Consider the following 17205-nt stretch of genomic DNA (forward strand, 5'->3'; position numbering starts at 1 on the left):
ATATGTATGCTGCATGATTTAAAAAATTCATTAATGATTATTGGATTTCTTTGTCCAGCTGAAGCCAATTGGCTTTGATTTTGCTTTCTATTCTAAATAGAAGCAAAATCAAAGCCAATTGATAATCTGGCAAAGGACAATCATTAATTGAAAGAAGTCAAATTAACTGGACGTTGCAAACTGGTCAATGGTTCAATTTTTTTGGAAATTATCACTAATTAACCTAAGTTTTGCTCTACGAGGCTTAGTTAAGGAGATATGGCCGTTTTAAGTTTCCCTAGGAAAAAAATAATTTTTTGGCCGATTTTCATCAGTTTTTCGAATTTTTGGAAGCGATCACGAATTATCTTTACTTTTTCTCTACAAGGTTTAGTTACGGTGATATGGTCATTTTAATTTTTCCTAGGGAAAATTCATTTTTGGCCGTTTTTCACCACTTTTTCGAATTTTTTAAATTGATCACGAATTATCTTTACTTTTGCTTTACGAGGCTAAGATAAGGAGATATAATCATTTTAAGTTTTTTTGGCTGATTTTCATGAATTTTTTGAATTATTGTCCGATGTCGCCAAAATTTGGGACGGCGAGTTAAGTTAGGCCCCTCGACATCTTTCTGCAATATCGGGACATATCGCGCATTTTCGGTGGATTATGCCCAAACGCCATTTTTATTTGTTTTATATGGAGTTTGACAGCACTCCGCACGAAAAGCTGAACAGAATACTCATCTAAAGAGCGGTCATAACGCCTAATATTAATTTTGGATCTTATGGACTATGGGCGTTATGACAGGTCGCCTTTTCGGCATTGGCGAATGTTTTTATGAAGACCTGATGGCTTTGATGAGATTTCGGCATTGATTGGCTTTTTATTCTTCTTAATTGTCTTTGCATTTTGTTGAAAACGACGAGTTCGGCATCATCTTTAGCATTCCTGCATTCAATAGACCGTAGGGCGTAATGACAGGTCGCTTATTTGGTTATAGATCGATTTGGACCACATTTAGCAAAGTTGTCAGAAGTCGCAACAAACAAACGAGCTAAATTTTAGCCAAATCGGAAAATATTGCGACTTCCATGGTCTTAGGATGTCACGATAGCAGCCGAAGGAAAACATCCGCTTGTAATTTCATACATATTGGTTAAGATTGGAGTTGAAGCCCTGGAGGCCACAATCGTTTTCCGATTTAGCTGAAGTTTTACACGTGATGTTGGCGCATCGACATGTGGCTGGTATTTTGGTCATAGAACTTATAACGCGTTTTGACAGTTGTTCGGATGAAAAGTCGAAATCAGTACTAGGCTTAAGGCTTTATTACATGACATGTAGTTAGTCTTATGACATGTCAAATTTAGCACATGTTAAGTTGTACATGCCTTGTGATACAAACGAAACTAACATATGAAAATCACTGTTCAAAATAGCATATGTAATTTTTTGGTTTAAAGCATGCTCTATTCCTTCTGACAAAAACATAAAGAAATCAGCTGTTTTTATTGTCAGTCGAATGAAAGCAACCCCAAATTAAATTGTTTTCACAAATTTATGATTTAACCAGCTTTCTCACAACGTTAGCAAGTATTACGCATAAAAAAAAATCAGATTTTGCTCAAGTTTTTAGGTTGTCATACGAAATTAACATACAGGAGTGATAGCAAAAATTATGATTTCTATTTAAATTGACAATTTTGCCAAACATTTTCGATTACATGTGAATACATAAAGTGACATGTCTTAAGACATCTACATGCCGTGTCATAGCGCCTTTAATGAGTTTTGACATTTGTTCGGCCGAAAAGTCGAAGCCAGTACTAGGCTTAAATTTTGATGGTCTATCAATGGCTTCCCTTTGCAAATTATGTTCGAAGTTTTTTTTAATGTTGGAAAACATTTTATGACGCAAAAAAACTATACGCCCGGGTTCGAATCCTAGTGAGAACATCAGAAAAAATGTTCAGTGTTGGTTATCCCCTCCTAATGCTGGCGCCATTTGTGAGGTATTATGCCACGTAAAAACTTCTTCCCAAAAGGGGTCTCACTTCGGTACGCCGGTCTGATTCGGTTATAAAAATGAGGCCCCTTATTCTTGAGCTTAAACTTGATTGGGACAGAACTCACTGGTATGTCAGAAGATTGCCCCTGTTCCTTAATGGAATCTTCATGGGCAAATTTTTTCTATGTGAATATATTTCAATAGCATCCTTTTTATATTTAGGATAACAATTATTAATATTATAACATTTTCTTTACATGTATGAAACAAATATAAGAACTTCATAAATATAAGAACTTTTTTCATAAACGATCATATTCATAAATTTTTTTCGTTAAGAACAAAAGGTTATGAAAGCTGGTCATTACATATATGAAGAAAAATTCTCTCTGTGTACAACCGCAGCCGTAGAACTATGACAACAACCTACCTTTGTATGTCACGTTTACATTTGCCTGTTTGCAACGATCAGTTAATTTGGCTTCTTCCAATATAATGATTGTTCTTTGCCAGTTTTCAAATTAAATTTTCAAAACTGACTGATTGTGTAAAAGTGTCGAAAAGTTGATAACTTTTTCAATTTGCAATTTAAATTTAACGGGTTTCGTTTGTTTTTCGTTATTGATAGTAAATTTTTACGTTTTCAGTGCCATCTTGACAATTTCCCTGTATAACGTTACAGCGAAGAGAGTTTTGTAGTATCTCTGTATTCCTTGTCTATGTGTTCTACATAAAGCTACCTTCACACGATATGTGCATTACATATGTGCTGTCACCTTCTTTTCTCTCTCTGTTGCTCTTTTAATAACATTTTATTCTCTTACTCTCTTATTGTTGCTTATTTCACCTGGCTATAGCAAGGTTTCAGCAACGGATAAAACAGTAGTCGTTGAGTCGTCGTTTTTTGGTTTCTGAAGGCGGTTGTGTCGAGCGGTTAACGGTATTTTGGTATTTTTGTTGTGAAGGGAGCAGAGAAGCATAGCACGAACCGAATGTCTGTCGGAGCGTTGAATTTAGTTATTTTTTTTGTTGTGTTTCATCTCAATGCCCTGCACAAAATGCGAGACCAGCAATTTTTTCTGAATTAAAAAAATAACAACAAAATAAAGCATGAATTGATTTCTTTGAAACATGGAAATATTCTGAGTTCCAAAATAAAAGGCTGATGATAAAAAAAATTTAAATAACCCAAAAAAATTAAAAAGGAAAAAGTTTGTGAATTTTTTTGTATTTAAAAATCAAACAAAAAATGTGAAGTGTACGCGAGCAGCACAAAGAAAAAGAGAGCAACAAAAAAAAAAGAATTCAGCCCAGAAAAAATTTATGTAAAGGTCATTTGATGGGTAAAAGAAGAAGAAGCACTAAAAGAGAGCAGAGAGAAAAATGTAAAATAGCAGTGAAGAAAACCAAACCACAAGTTAATGAATAGTGTGTGTATATTTTTTTTTCATATAGATTTTCATGTTTTCGCAAAAATTTTCTGTTGAATTTTTGTTTTTATGTTTATTAAAAAACAACTGCATTTAAAAAACTAATTGGATTTTTTATACCACACCATCAACGCCAATAGCAACAACACTGGAATCTGAAAGGTAAGATATCTCATTTTAGACGTTTGCTTTATTATTTATTTTCTTCGTTTAACCCAAACAAATACAAAAAATTGAAGGTTATTTTAACATAAATGCATGTATTCTCACCCTCTCCACCTCTCCCCCCATTCATTTGTTCCAATTGATAATCTCTCTGGCTCTCTTGAAAATCTTTTCTTTTGACGTCGTCGTCGTCGTCACCATCATCAGCATGCGAATGTAAACAAAAAATCAAGTGTATCGCAAAAGCAACAACACCATCTGTTGTACACCTTGCCTGGCACATAGCAGCCATGCGTTGAAAAGAGATAACTATATTGAGTCCAATAAGACCGTAGCGAACAATAGCAATAACAACAAAGTGGTCATAACTAACTAATAGGGTTGCCAAATAGCCATATACTTAGCAGTGAACATATACATAAGTTTGCATTGAAATATGGAGAATATAAATAAAGAAATTTATTTGTGTAACCCTCGGCCCATTTACTATTTCAGCGGTTATCACCTACTTACTATCAGTCCTTTTCCGATTTTCACGTACGACTATGTATTGAAATTGTATTTATGTCAAATACCTTTTATCTGCTGTACCTTTAAAATTAAAATTTTTTTATATTACATTATTAATATATGGGGGAATTCGAAGGGAAAATCACAATTTTTTACTTTGCAAAATACAAATTTGCCCATGAATATTCCGTTAAGGAACAGGGGCAAACTTTCCACATATCAATGAGTACGATTCAAGTTTAAGCTCAATGATAAGGGGCCTCCTTTTTACAGTCGAGTCCGAACGGCGTGCCGCAGTTCGACACCTCTACGGGAAGAAGTTTCTACATGGTTGCCATACAACAACCGCTGAAATTTTTTTCTGATATTTTCGCCAGAATTCGAACCCAGGCGCTCAGCTTCATAGGCGGATATGCTAACCTCTGCGCTACGGTGGCCTCCAAGCGCATTTTGAAGTAGATGTTGAAAATAGCAAGACCATAGTCAGAGACAGAATGTGTTACCAGGTGCTTAGCAATGAATTCGCAAAATATACCAACATCAACAGCGGTGCAGTTTACTATATTTATTTTTAAAATGTTTTCCTTTAAATCAAGATCTATGTCAAAATATACAGAAAGATGGAAAATCAAGTCGAGATTGAGGACACCATGTCGCAGTGGCTAGCGTGTCCGCCTATGACGCCGAACGCCAGTGTTCAAATACCGGCGTGAAAATCGGAAAAATTTTCAGCGATGGTTATCCCCTTATTAATAGTGCCTACATTTGTGAGGTATCCTGCTATGTTTAAACTTCTCTACCAAGTGAAGTCGCTGTGTGATACGTCGTTCGTATATCGCATAAAAAGTAGGTCCCATATCTTTGAGCTTTAAACTTTTATCGAACTGCAGTCATTGATATGAGAGAAGTAGCCCCTGCTACCCTTAACAATGAGGTCGAAATCTCATAAGTAATTTGCTTAAAATGTGCAAATTTCGTTTCACTTAAACATAATGCTAAGCGTAGTTAACAGAAGTTCGGAGAAGTGAAATTCATTTCCAATTAAGAGACAAGGCATCAGTGAAGACCAATTATCGCTCTGCTAAATTAATTATGTACAAAATAACTTGAGTCGGGAAGGAGGAATGCACATTAAAGTTCCGAGACGTAAATTGGCGAGCTGACATGCATGATATGTGTTTGCAAATTTTATTGGTGACACACATTTTTCCAATTCCAATTAGATTTCTATTGAAATAGACACTTATGTGATTTCAGTTTCATAAAAAAACAAAATTTTGTATTAAAAATGATTTTTGACTAAGCGTATTACAGTTATGTGATTTCGACTGTATATAAGTATGTATGTATATTCTCTTGATCGTCTTCCAAGTCGAACACGCCATTTTCGTTTATTTGTCATATAATAATAGAGTTCGAACAAATCGAGCAATATCGCTTAAAATTTCAAAATTGTACTTCTTGGTTTAGGTCGTGAGATTTGGGGTTATACAAATGCAAATTAGATATTTGCCCATGAATATACTATTCTCATACATCAATGAGTGAAGTCCGATTCAAGTTTTAATGATAAGAGGCCTCTTTTTTATAGCCGAGTCAGAACGGCGTGCAGCAGAGCGACAAATTTGGCCAGCATTGGGAGGGAATAACAACCGCTGAAAATGTTTTTTTATGATCTTGCCAGGATTCGAACCCAGGCGTTCTGCGTCATAGGCAGACATACCTACGGTGGCCTCCGTAGCGCTTTGGACCATATGGATACAACTCCCATATAAACGTATTGCCCAATTTGAGTTTTTAACCTATAAACCCCTATATCTTTACCGATTCGACTGAAATTTGGTATGACATCAACACCTGCCCCAATACAAAAAGGCCCATAACTACCTTTATTTCTCATATACATATTTTCCACGATTTATCACTCCTTATTTGGCTGACATACGATCCACAAAAGCAAATAAATAGATATAGCCGCTTTAATTCTTCCGGCTTGACTTCTTGAAACTCTGGAAGCCTAATTCAACCGTGGGTTTAATTTCTCCAAAATAATCCCAATTCTTTTTCATGAAACACTACCAGGCCTGTTCCATTTTTCGAAAACGCAAAACAAAATAATATTTTGCCTTATTTCTTGCAAAGTCGATGTTCGAATACATACTCTTATCAAACCTCTATATAGTAAGAGTAACCTCAAGTGATTTCAAATCTTAAAAGAGAAGGACTTAGGAAATATAGACAAAACAAGTTTTTGCGTTTTGAAAATTCAAACACCGGAATAAGCCTGTACATTTCGTTAATGTATGCTCACATAATAAAATTGTCGGTTGCATCCATTCCATGCATCCGCAGCCGTTTCCAAATAAAAGTTGAAGATGAATATTAATGCATGGCAACTCTGCTTACTATGGATTTCTTTGAGTATGTTCAAGAGAGAGCATGCCAAATACTATCGGACATGCTCTCGTTCGTGTCATCTCTCGTACTCTTCCCCCATTCCCTCGGGCAATGATGTCTGTTTTCCTTTTTTCAACCCCCAACGCCCGTCTCAATGAAATAGGTGTGTACTAGTGCTAGCTGGCTGGCTGGATGGTCGGCTGGCAAGCAGTCAAGTCAGCAAGCAAGTTGTGAGTGTTGTATTTCTTTTTCGTCTTTTCATTTTGGGTTTATTTCAAATGTCAATAAACTCTTCTGTTGTTGTTAAATGAGTTTAATCTGCGTTCTTGTTGTTGTTGGCGGTGGTGGTAGTGGTGTGATGGTATCACACTGCCCCATTCGTCATGTTGTTGTTGTTTTTATATACGCGACGACGATGACGCTGGCTATGATAATGAGAATACGAAAGATTCTTCATATATTTAACCTGTGCTGTGTGTGTGCGCCACAAATTGTTGTCAGTGTTCGATATTCGGCCTTCTGCAGCCGCTTATTAAAGACAGCTAACACAAAATATAGAATCTCAACTGCAAAGAAATTTTTTCTTTTTTGCCAACTAGGTACTAAAAGCATATTAAAGATTGGCAACAAAGAGAGATATACAGACAGACGACATTGGTGTTTTCTCGTAGTGATTTTTTTTTGGTATTATGGTTGTGCTAATTTTTCAATGTCTTCTTTGATTATGGAGGGAGTGATGTCTCGTAAAGGTTGAATGCTAAAGCATATACATATTATAATGCTTGGATGCTTCCTGGAAGAAAATCAAATTAGGAAAATAGGATTATTGATTTGAAAGCCACCATCGCGCAGAGGTAGGCATATCCGCATATGGCGCCAAACCGTGGCGCAGAGGTTGGCGTATCCGCCTAAGACGCCGAACTCCTGGGTACAAATCCCGGCGTGTACATCAGAATTACAGCGGAGGTTATCCCCTAACTAATGCTGGCTACATTTGTGAGTTATCCTGGCATGTTGAAACTGCTCTATTAAGTGGTGTCGCTATGCGGCACACAGTTCCGACTCGGCATTAAAAAGGAGGCCTCTTATTATTGAGCTTAAACTTTAATCGGACTGCACTCATTGATGTGAGAGAAGTATCCCCTGTTCCTTAATGGAATGTTTATGGGAAATGTAGTATTAGTATGGGGGCTATATCAAGATATATTCCGATATAGTCCATCTTCCAACTTAACCTGCCTATGGGTAAAAATATTCTTTTTTTTATCCGTGCAAAGCTTCAGCTAATCATCTTTATTTTTAAAGCCTTTAGCCTGATTTCAACAGACATACGGGCGGACATTTATTATCTGATATCGCTGAAACTTGACACAATGAGCTGAGTAGGGCCCTTAGACATCGGCGTTCAATATGGCTCTCATTGGTCTATATTTGGATATAGCTACGTTCAATATGGCCCCGATCTTTTGATATATGGACATAACTGCCATGTAGACCGTTCTCAAACTGTACCTCAGTGATCCCATCATAAGGTGATCTAAGCACCCCCAGAAAAGTTTTAGCCCTTCATAATTTTATAAATGTCATTGTTTTCCTATTCAAAGGCCACCCTCAGAAAGCTGGGCTGTCTTCGCTAATACACATCATTCTGACCCAGGCTAGTCTTTAGATTTTCTCTTTCCACAACTAGCTACCATACCCTCCACAAAAGATAATCCTTGGAGTAACTTCCCACTGCTGAATATTGGGCTGGACAAGGCGCACAGTGCATTTTTCCTTTTGACGATTAAAGTTGGGGATTAATATTCCGGTATTCTATATCTTTATATTAATAACCTCCTTAGTTACCTAGTCGTTGACAGAAACTTGGTTCAGATTACCAGCACGGCATTGCCGTCTTTGAGTAATTCCTCAAGATTTTGTTTCACAGCTATCTTTTCGTATTAAAGGTAGCAAAGGCTACATGGCAAAAACGCAGACTATAGGGCGCTCCTCCGATTTCGCTGAAATTTGTTATGCAGACGAGGTTTGACCCCAGGTGCACGAATCTGAAGTACGTTTTTGAGGCAAAGGCCCCTGAACCCCCTGGGGACCAAAAACCACCTCTCGAAGGGAAGTGCTCCAATGTAGGCAATATGGATATCAAATCAAAGGTATTATTGAGTAGATTACGAATATGTAAAAATATGTTTAAAAATTGGACCCGGGAAGGACCTACCGGATCTTGAGAATTGTCAACCCCCCTTAATCCTAGGCAATATGGGTATCAAATGAAAGGTACGAAGGAGTAGATTACGATCAATATGCAAAATAAATATATTTAACCCCAAAAGATCTCTACAGAAAAAAAAAAAAAAAATTCTCAAAAAAATTTTTAAAAAAAATTTTCGACTACGTCGCTCTCATTTCATTTTTCGAACAGCCTTCCATACATAGCCAAAAATGAACAAGTAAAAGTTAGGCCGGGTTAAATCTTGTGAACCGACCACCATGGATTCTGCTAAAAATGTATGCAAACTAAATTTAGTTGAAGAGCATAATTTTATTCTTCATACCAAACATTTGTCTAACCAGCAAAAATTAAAGCTTCTAGGAACCAAACCAGGGGTAATTGGGAGACCGGTTTATATGGGAGCTATATGATGTTATAGACTGATTTGGACCGTTCTTCACACATTTCCTGGAAGTTCAGCCAAAAATTGTGGCTCCTAGAGGTTCAAGAAGTCAAACCGGTAGATCGGTTTATATGGGAGCTATATCAAATTATGGACCAATTTGGACGGTACTTGGCACAATTAGTTTATATGGGAGCTATATGAGGTTATAGACTGATTTGGAACGAGCTTCACACATTTCCTGGAAGTCGTAACAGAACACCGCATGCAAAAGTTCAGCCAAATCGGGCAAAAATTGCTTATAACGACTAAAGAAGTCAAATCGGAAGATCGGTTTATATGGGAACTATACCAGCTTATAGACCGATTTAAACCGTACTTGGCACAGTTGTTGGAAGTCATAACAGAACACTATCTGCAAACTTTTAGCCAAATCGGAATTTTGTGACTTTCAGTGTCTCAAGAAATTAAATCGGGAGATCGGTTTATATGGGAGCTATATCGTATTTAGCACAGAAGTTGGAAGTCATACCTGAACACTATTTGTGAAATTTTAGCCAAATCGGACCAGAATTGAAACTTCCAGGGGTTCCGAAAGTCAACCCGGGAGATCGGTTTATATGGGAGCTATATCAAATTATGGACGAATTTGGACGGTACTTGGCACAATTAGTTTAAATGGGAGCTATATGAGGTTATAGACTGATTTGGAACGAGCTTCACACATTTCCTGGAAGTCGTAACAGAACAACGCATGCAAAATTTCAGCCAAATCGGACAAAAATTGCGGCTTATAACGACTCAAGAAGTCAAATCGGCAGATCGGTTTATATGGGAACTATACCAGCTTATAGACCGATTTAAACCGTACTTGGCACAGTTGTTGGAAGTCATAACAGAACACTATCTGCAAAACTTTCAGCCAAATCGGAATTTTGTGACTTTCAGTGTCTCAAGAAATTAAATCGGGAGATCGGTTTATATGGGAGCTATATCAGGTTATAGACCGATTTGGACCGTATTGAGCACAGAAGTTGGAAGTCATACCTGAACACTATTTGTGAAATTTTAGCCAAATCGGTCCAGAATTGAAACTTCCAGGGGTTCAGGAAGTCAACCCGGGAGATCGGTTTATATGAGAGCTATATCTGGTTATAGACCGTACTTAGCACAGTTGTTGGAAGTCATAGCAGAACACTATTTGCAAAATTTAAGGCAAATCGGACAAAAATTGTGGCTTCCAGGTGCTTAAGAATTCAATTCGGGAGATCGGTTAATATGGGAGGTATATCCAAATCTGAACCAATATGGCCCATCTGCAAACCCGAAAAACCTGCATCAATAGGAAGTTCGATGGCTATCGTGTTTTCGAAAGACGAACGGACAAGGCCAGATCAACTATAGCTCTTCAATGTCAAGAATATGTATACTTTATAGCGTCTTAGATCAATATATCGAGGTGTTACACTCGATAATGAGGTTGAACGACTCGATTAGTATACCCCTATCCTATAGTGGTGGGTATAAAAACTGCGCACGACTTTGTTTTGAAAAATGTTTTGCCTGCAGTGCTTTCCTTCATATTCACAGAAAAAAATAAAATTTTTATAACAATTCCAAGGCCATTACAACATTTCTCAAGACCTCGTAAGTCCTTCCCGGATCCAATTTTTAGACAGCTTTCTGCATATTCGTTATCGACACGCTAATACCTTTCATTTGCATCCTAGAACATGACATTTCCCCACTTTTGTAATCCTTTGTATAGTACACCACCACTGTGGTACAGGGTATTATAAGTTTTTGCATTTGTTTGCAACGCTAAGAAGGAGGATAGCTAGACCCATTGATAAGTATCGACTCAGAATCACTTTCTGATTCGATTTAGCCATGTCCGTCTGTGAGTCCATGTATTCTTGTAATCAAAGTGCAGGTCGTTTTTGTTGTCCCATCGTCACGAAATTTTGCACATATCACGTTTTTGGCCCACGCACAATCTCTATTGATTTTAGTAAAAATCGGTTTAGATTTAGATATAGCTCCCATATATATCTATTGCCCGATTTTCACTTAAATAGCCGTAGTAGCAACAATTTTCAACTGATCTGCATAACATTTGCCACGGACTGTTTTGTTACTGATTTTAACATGTCTGCAAAATTTCATTAAAATCGGTTCAGATTTAGATATAGCTCCCATATATATCTATCGCCAGATTTTCACTTAAATAGCCGTAGTAGCTACAATTTCCAACTGATCTGCACAAAATTTGACATGGATTGTTTTGTTACTTATATTGACCTATCTGCAAGATTTCTTCAAAATCGGTTCAGATTTAGATATAGCTCCCATGTATATGTATCGCCCGATTTGCACTTAAATGGCTGTAGTAGCTACAATTTTCAACCGATCTGCATAAAATTTGGCATGGATTGTTTTGTTGCTCTTCTTAACATACCTGCATAGTTTCATCAAAATCGGTTCAAATTTGGATATAGCTTCCATGTATATGTAACGCCCGATTTACACTTATAAGTCCATAGTAACAAAAATATTAAAACGATCTGTTTGAAAGTCGGTTCAGATTTAGATATAGCTCTCATAAACATAGATATTTACATATTGCCCGAATCCATAACTGTAGGCTAGGTGTAGGGTAAGTTGGCTCCGCCAACTTTTGTCTTTCCTTACTGGTTTCCAATTTTAAAATGTTTGTTTGATTATTTCCATTGCAAACTGTATATAGGATTCGAACAGACCAAATAATTATATTTCATGCTTTATAAATCTTTTCACAATGCTTTACCAATTTGCCGCAATTGAATATCCAAAGTGGGAAGAATTTTGCTTAATTAAAGTAAGTAATTTACATTTCAACTAATGTTTCTAATAATTACACCTAATGTTTGTAATTAAGCGAACACTTGAACAATTCACATAAATCTAAGGTTCATTGTAACCCAAGAGATTATCATGATGTGCGAGTAGACGATAGTTGCGATGAGCAATAGGCTATGGGGTTTGCTTTAAATTGTGGTTTAATCTGTGGATAAACCATGTTCTGACTTCAATTCTGCTTCAGGTATTCAAGCATTTTTTTCTAATCATTTCATTAAGTTTATTAGAGGCTAAGAAGCCAGACAGACAGACAGACAGATGGACATTAAAGACCAAAAGAAACGGCACACAATAGAAGTGGCAAAAAGCCCATAGAGTCTTCAATTGATTGGAAGTTAGGCCAAAGAATGGTTAGATCTAGTCATCAATTGGTTGGGAGTTTTTCTAATGGTCTAAGATGAGGTTAAAGATTTGCTATCAAGTCCATTTCATTGCTCATAATGATGATCTCTAAGTTCCCGCAGCGCATTATCAAGTTCCCATTATTGCTGTCATACTTCCGACGATTTGTTCAATTTCCATTCTTCTATCAAAGTTTCCCATCAGACGCCCATAAGAGTCTTGATTAAAATGCTTTTTGTGGCTAGTTTCAGTTTATTAGTTATAATAGCCAATATTTCTTGACGGGTAACGATTTAAAAACAATTGAATGGTAAAAATGAGGTTTTAAATGGTTATTGCTTTCTTCCCTATATCACTTATTTTTAGTTGCTAAAAGAGATGATGTTGCTGAGATAGGGTAAGGCCAAAGTAGCAATAAGTTGCCATATCAAAAAAATATTGTCAATACTATGCAAGAACAATGGAGAATGGATTGAGGATGGGAGCAGTTCATACCATCGCGGTATAATCGAGGCGGCGATAGGAAACCTGGAAGGAAGGGAAGAGGTTTCCGATTGGATACCTGAGATGAAACTTGAAGTCAAGTGCGAGGCACTTCTTGGATTGACGGAACCCTAGTATTGCCATCTGGAAGATCATGTTACACGGATGGATCAAAGCAAGAGGACAGAGATCTATTTTAGACTTCCTGACCGTAATACGGCCTGCGGAGGCGGAGAACCGGGATGCGTGAAGTGATGTGGTGCTAATGCGAGGACGTCAAGTGTAAATATCTTTACCGACATTAAAATTGCCATAAGGGCAATAACAACCAGGACGGCAAGGTCACGAACAGTCTTGCAATGTAAGAAGGAGATTAACGCCTTCTCTGAGAATGGGAAAATCCGCATCGTTTGGGTGTCGTGCCATAACGGAGTAAGGGGAAATGAAAGGGCAGACGATTTGGCGGTGAAGGCCAGAGGACTGCCGTCAATAAATTTGGTTAACCCAAAGCCTTTCGGGTCGACGCATTCCAAGTTAAGGGCGTGGGCGACGAATGCGCATGCCACATTGTGGAACAGCGAAACGGTCGGTAGGGCGCCGAAAATTCTGTGGGGGTATCCAGATCGTGAGAAGACGAGGCTATTACTGACAGGAAGTAAGAAGGAGGTCAGTATAGCTATTGGTATCATGACGGGACACATAGGACCACTTAAGAAACCATAAAAAATAATTATAATTTTTTTTTCAATTTTATTTTTTTTTCAAAAATTTAAAAAATTGTTTTTAATCAAAAATTTAAAAAAAAATATTTTCTATCAAAAATTAAAAACAAAATATTTTTTTTCAAAAATTTAAAAAAAAAAAAAATTTTTTTGCTACTGCTAACAATTTTGTCTTGTATGGTCAAAATAGATTGATAACTTGATATAGCTGCCGACCTTGGGTCTTGACTTCTAGAGGGCGCAATTCTTATCCGATTTGGCTGAAATTTTGCATGAAGTGCTCTGGTATGACTCCCAACAACTGTGCCAAGTATAGCCTGAATCAGTCTTTAAACTAATATAGCCTTTATATAAACCGATCTCCAGATTAGACTTCTTGAGTCCTACACGGCGCAATTCCTATCCGCTTTGGCTGAAGTTTTGCATTACGTGTTTCGTTATGGCTTCCAACAAGTGTGCAAAGTATGGTTAAAATCGGTCTATAACCTGATATAGCTGCAATGTAAACTGTTCTTAGGTTTTGACGTCTTGAGCTTCTAGAGGGCGCAATTCTTATCCGATTTTACCGAAATTTTGCATGAAGTGTTTAATTTTGACTTCCAACCACTGTGTCATGTATGGTCAGTCCATGTCCTGATATAGCCGTCAAATATACCGATCGCCCAATTAGACTTCTAGAGGGTGCAATTTATATCCAATATGGTTGAAATTTTGTATATGTCGTTTTGGTATGACTTCCAACCCGATATAGCTGCCATATAAACCGTTCTCCCAGTTTGACTTTTTGAGCCTCTGGAGGGTGCAGTTATTACTAGTTTTTCCTAAAAATTGTTATTTGGTCAATATAAATTGTCTATGTCAGGTTAGGTTGAAAAGAAAGCATACACCTAAGCCAGTAATCGGCATGTTGTGCGCTTTAAAAACTAAAAACTAACCCCGAAAAAGAAAATTCTAAGTCAGGAATTCCGCGCTACTTACAAAATCCTTTATTGCTTTCCATACCACTCCCCTAAGTTGGTTCATATCTGGTATTGTGTCTCGACCTAAGTAACAGTGTTTTTAGCCGCGAAAGCCGGGCAATACCATAATAAATGCTCAAACGTCTCATCATGTTCCCCAAATGCCCTACACATGCTATTACTTGCCGTACCGATTTTGCATAAGTGTGCTCGTAGTCCTAAAGGATTTTCGCCGTCCTACCGACAGTTTCACTGTTCCATAGTGCTACGCGTTCGTCGCCCACGCCCTTAACTCGGACTGTGTCAACCCGAACGGGTTCGGGTTGACCACGTTTTTTGACGGCAGTTCTCTGACCTTCACTGCCAAATCGTCTGCCGTTTCATTCCGCCTTACTCCGTTATGGCCCGGCACCCAATCGATGCGGATTGTGCCATCTTCAGAGAATGTGTTAATCTCCTTCTTACACTGCAAGACTGTTTGTGACCTTACCTTCCAGGTCGTTATTGCCCTTATGACCACTTTACTGTCCGTAAAGATGTTCACACTCGACGTCCTTGCGTTGCCACCACACCACTTCACGCATTCAGTGATCGCCCGGATCTCCGCCTGCAAGACCGCATTAAGGATTAAGTAAGTAATATTTGAAGTTTCATGGATATGGAACACGGAGATCGAAAGCCAGGCTTTAAAAGGTTAAGTCAATTCCACAAACGTCCCATGAAAAAACATATTCTGTTCGATTCATGTTTAAGCTCGTGCCTAAGTTTACTCCAGAGCAACACCTTTTTTGTAGAAAAGTTTTATGAGGTTAAAATATTCATAAATGCCTCTAGCATTTATAGAGAGGATAACGACATTGTTTCTTAAAGTTTCTAGCGACATGTTTATGCATTTTGCTGCATGTCAACATGTTGTTAATACATTTTTTAAGCCTATCTTTTTTTCTTTTTTCTTATGCCACATTAACTTCAGTTGCAAAAAAAAAAAACAAATTAAAAGTTATTTTCCCCTATAACATATTTTATTAAACACAGAAACATGTTGCTGATCATGTTAGGGCTGTCAACATGTTGCCAAAGTAACACTATTTTTAAAAAGTTTCAAGTTTTACAAGCCGGAAACATTAATTAATACCAACTGCATTTATTTTTTGCTTGACTTTGCTATTTCTATTTCTTGCTATTTCATTTTATCGCGTCCTTATACATTATTTTATTTCTCGTATCAGCTACAAAAAAAACCAAAAATATTACATTATATATTCCACAGAGAAACATTTTGCTGCCAATGTTAGGTTTGTCAACATGTTGCTAGAAGCAACAAGGCTGCTTTAATAATAACTGCCGCCAGCGCTTATTGAAAGAATGGCGGCAATGTTTCTTAAAGTTTTTCGCAATACGTTCATAGATTTTGTTGCTAGACCAAATGTTGCTTATACTTGTTTTCTGCTTCCTTTTAAGTTTTTCATTTTGTATACCGAATTTCCTTTAGATGCAATAAGAAAAAACTATGAACTTTTATTGTCCTATAAAATATTTTCAACAGAGAAACATGTTGCTGTTAACGTTGGGTTTACCAACATGTTGCTTAAGAGTCTAAAGCCTTACAAGGCGTAAATGTTTATAAACTTCGCCAGCATTTATTGAGGGTATGACGAACTACTTTCTTAACTTTCTAGCAACATGTATAAGAATTTTGTTGTTTGACAACGTTTTGCTAATACACTTTTTTAGCTTTCTTAAATAATTTATTTTATTTATTGTATCACATGTACTTCAGCTACAAATAAAAAAATTTTAAAATAATTTTATAACCTGTAACATTTTTTATTCAACAGAAAAAAATGTTGCTGGGAAAGTTAAGTTTGTCAAAATATAAAATGTTACTAGGACCACAACTTTTTATAGAAAAATTGTACAAGGCTGATATAATTATAAATGCCGCCAGCACATATTAAGTTGATGATGATAGAGTCTCTTAAGGTTTTTAGCAACATGTTTAAGGATTTTGTTGCTCAAAAACATGTAGCAAATACATTTTTTTGCTTCCTTTTATATCTTGCAATTCACTTCAGCTACAAATATAAAAATATTAAAAAACTTGTATTACACATTTACTTTATTACTATTACACATTTATTTGAGAGAGAATTTTGTTGCTGATAATGAAAGGTTTGTCAACATGTTGTCAGAGCAAAATCGCTTTTATAGATTAGGTTTACAATAAGGAACTATTCATAAAAACCGCTAGCATTTATTGAGTGCATGGCGATAGTGTTCTTTAAGTTTGCATAAAAATTTTTATGGATTTTCTTTCTTGGAAACATGTTGCTAGTAAATTTTTTCAGATTCCTTATATTAGTTTCCTTTTCTAAATATCATATTTGCATCAGCTACATATATAAAAAAATATTCTAAGGACTTTTGTACCTTATACCATATTTTATTCAAATACAAGATTAGAAACATGTTGCTGGAAGTGTAAGGTTTGTCACCATATTGCCAATTTTTCTAATATTAGTTGGCAGTAACAATTGGTTTGTAATGATTTTAACTTTATATTAAAAAAAAGTTTCTCTAGGTCACCTGAAATGTTCCAGCAACATGTTGCAAATATTTTTTAGCTTTGGCAACATGTTGCAAGCATACAACATTTTATGAAATTCAAATATTTATGCATGTTTTTTCAGA

At 36.6% G+C, this 17205-nt stretch overlaps 1 protein-coding gene across 1 annotated transcript in view; it reads left to right on the forward strand.

The window, feature by feature from the left end:
• The first annotated feature begins 2880 nt into the window (after positions 1-2880).
• The window catches only part of LOC106087535 (nuclear hormone receptor FTZ-F1 beta), a 118740-nt gene continuing 104415 nt past the window's right edge, over positions 2881-17205 (forward strand). Inside the window, exon 1 of the mRNA XM_013252593.2 lies at positions 2881-3585. The gene's annotated coding sequence lies outside the window, so the exon portion shown is untranslated. The remainder of the gene's footprint in view (positions 3586-17205) is intronic.

This window comes from Stomoxys calcitrans, chromosome 3 (genome assembly GCF_963082655.1).
Source record: "Stomoxys calcitrans chromosome 3, idStoCalc2.1, whole genome shotgun sequence".
Lineage (NCBI taxonomy): Eukaryota > Metazoa > Arthropoda > Insecta > Diptera > Muscidae > Stomoxys > Stomoxys calcitrans.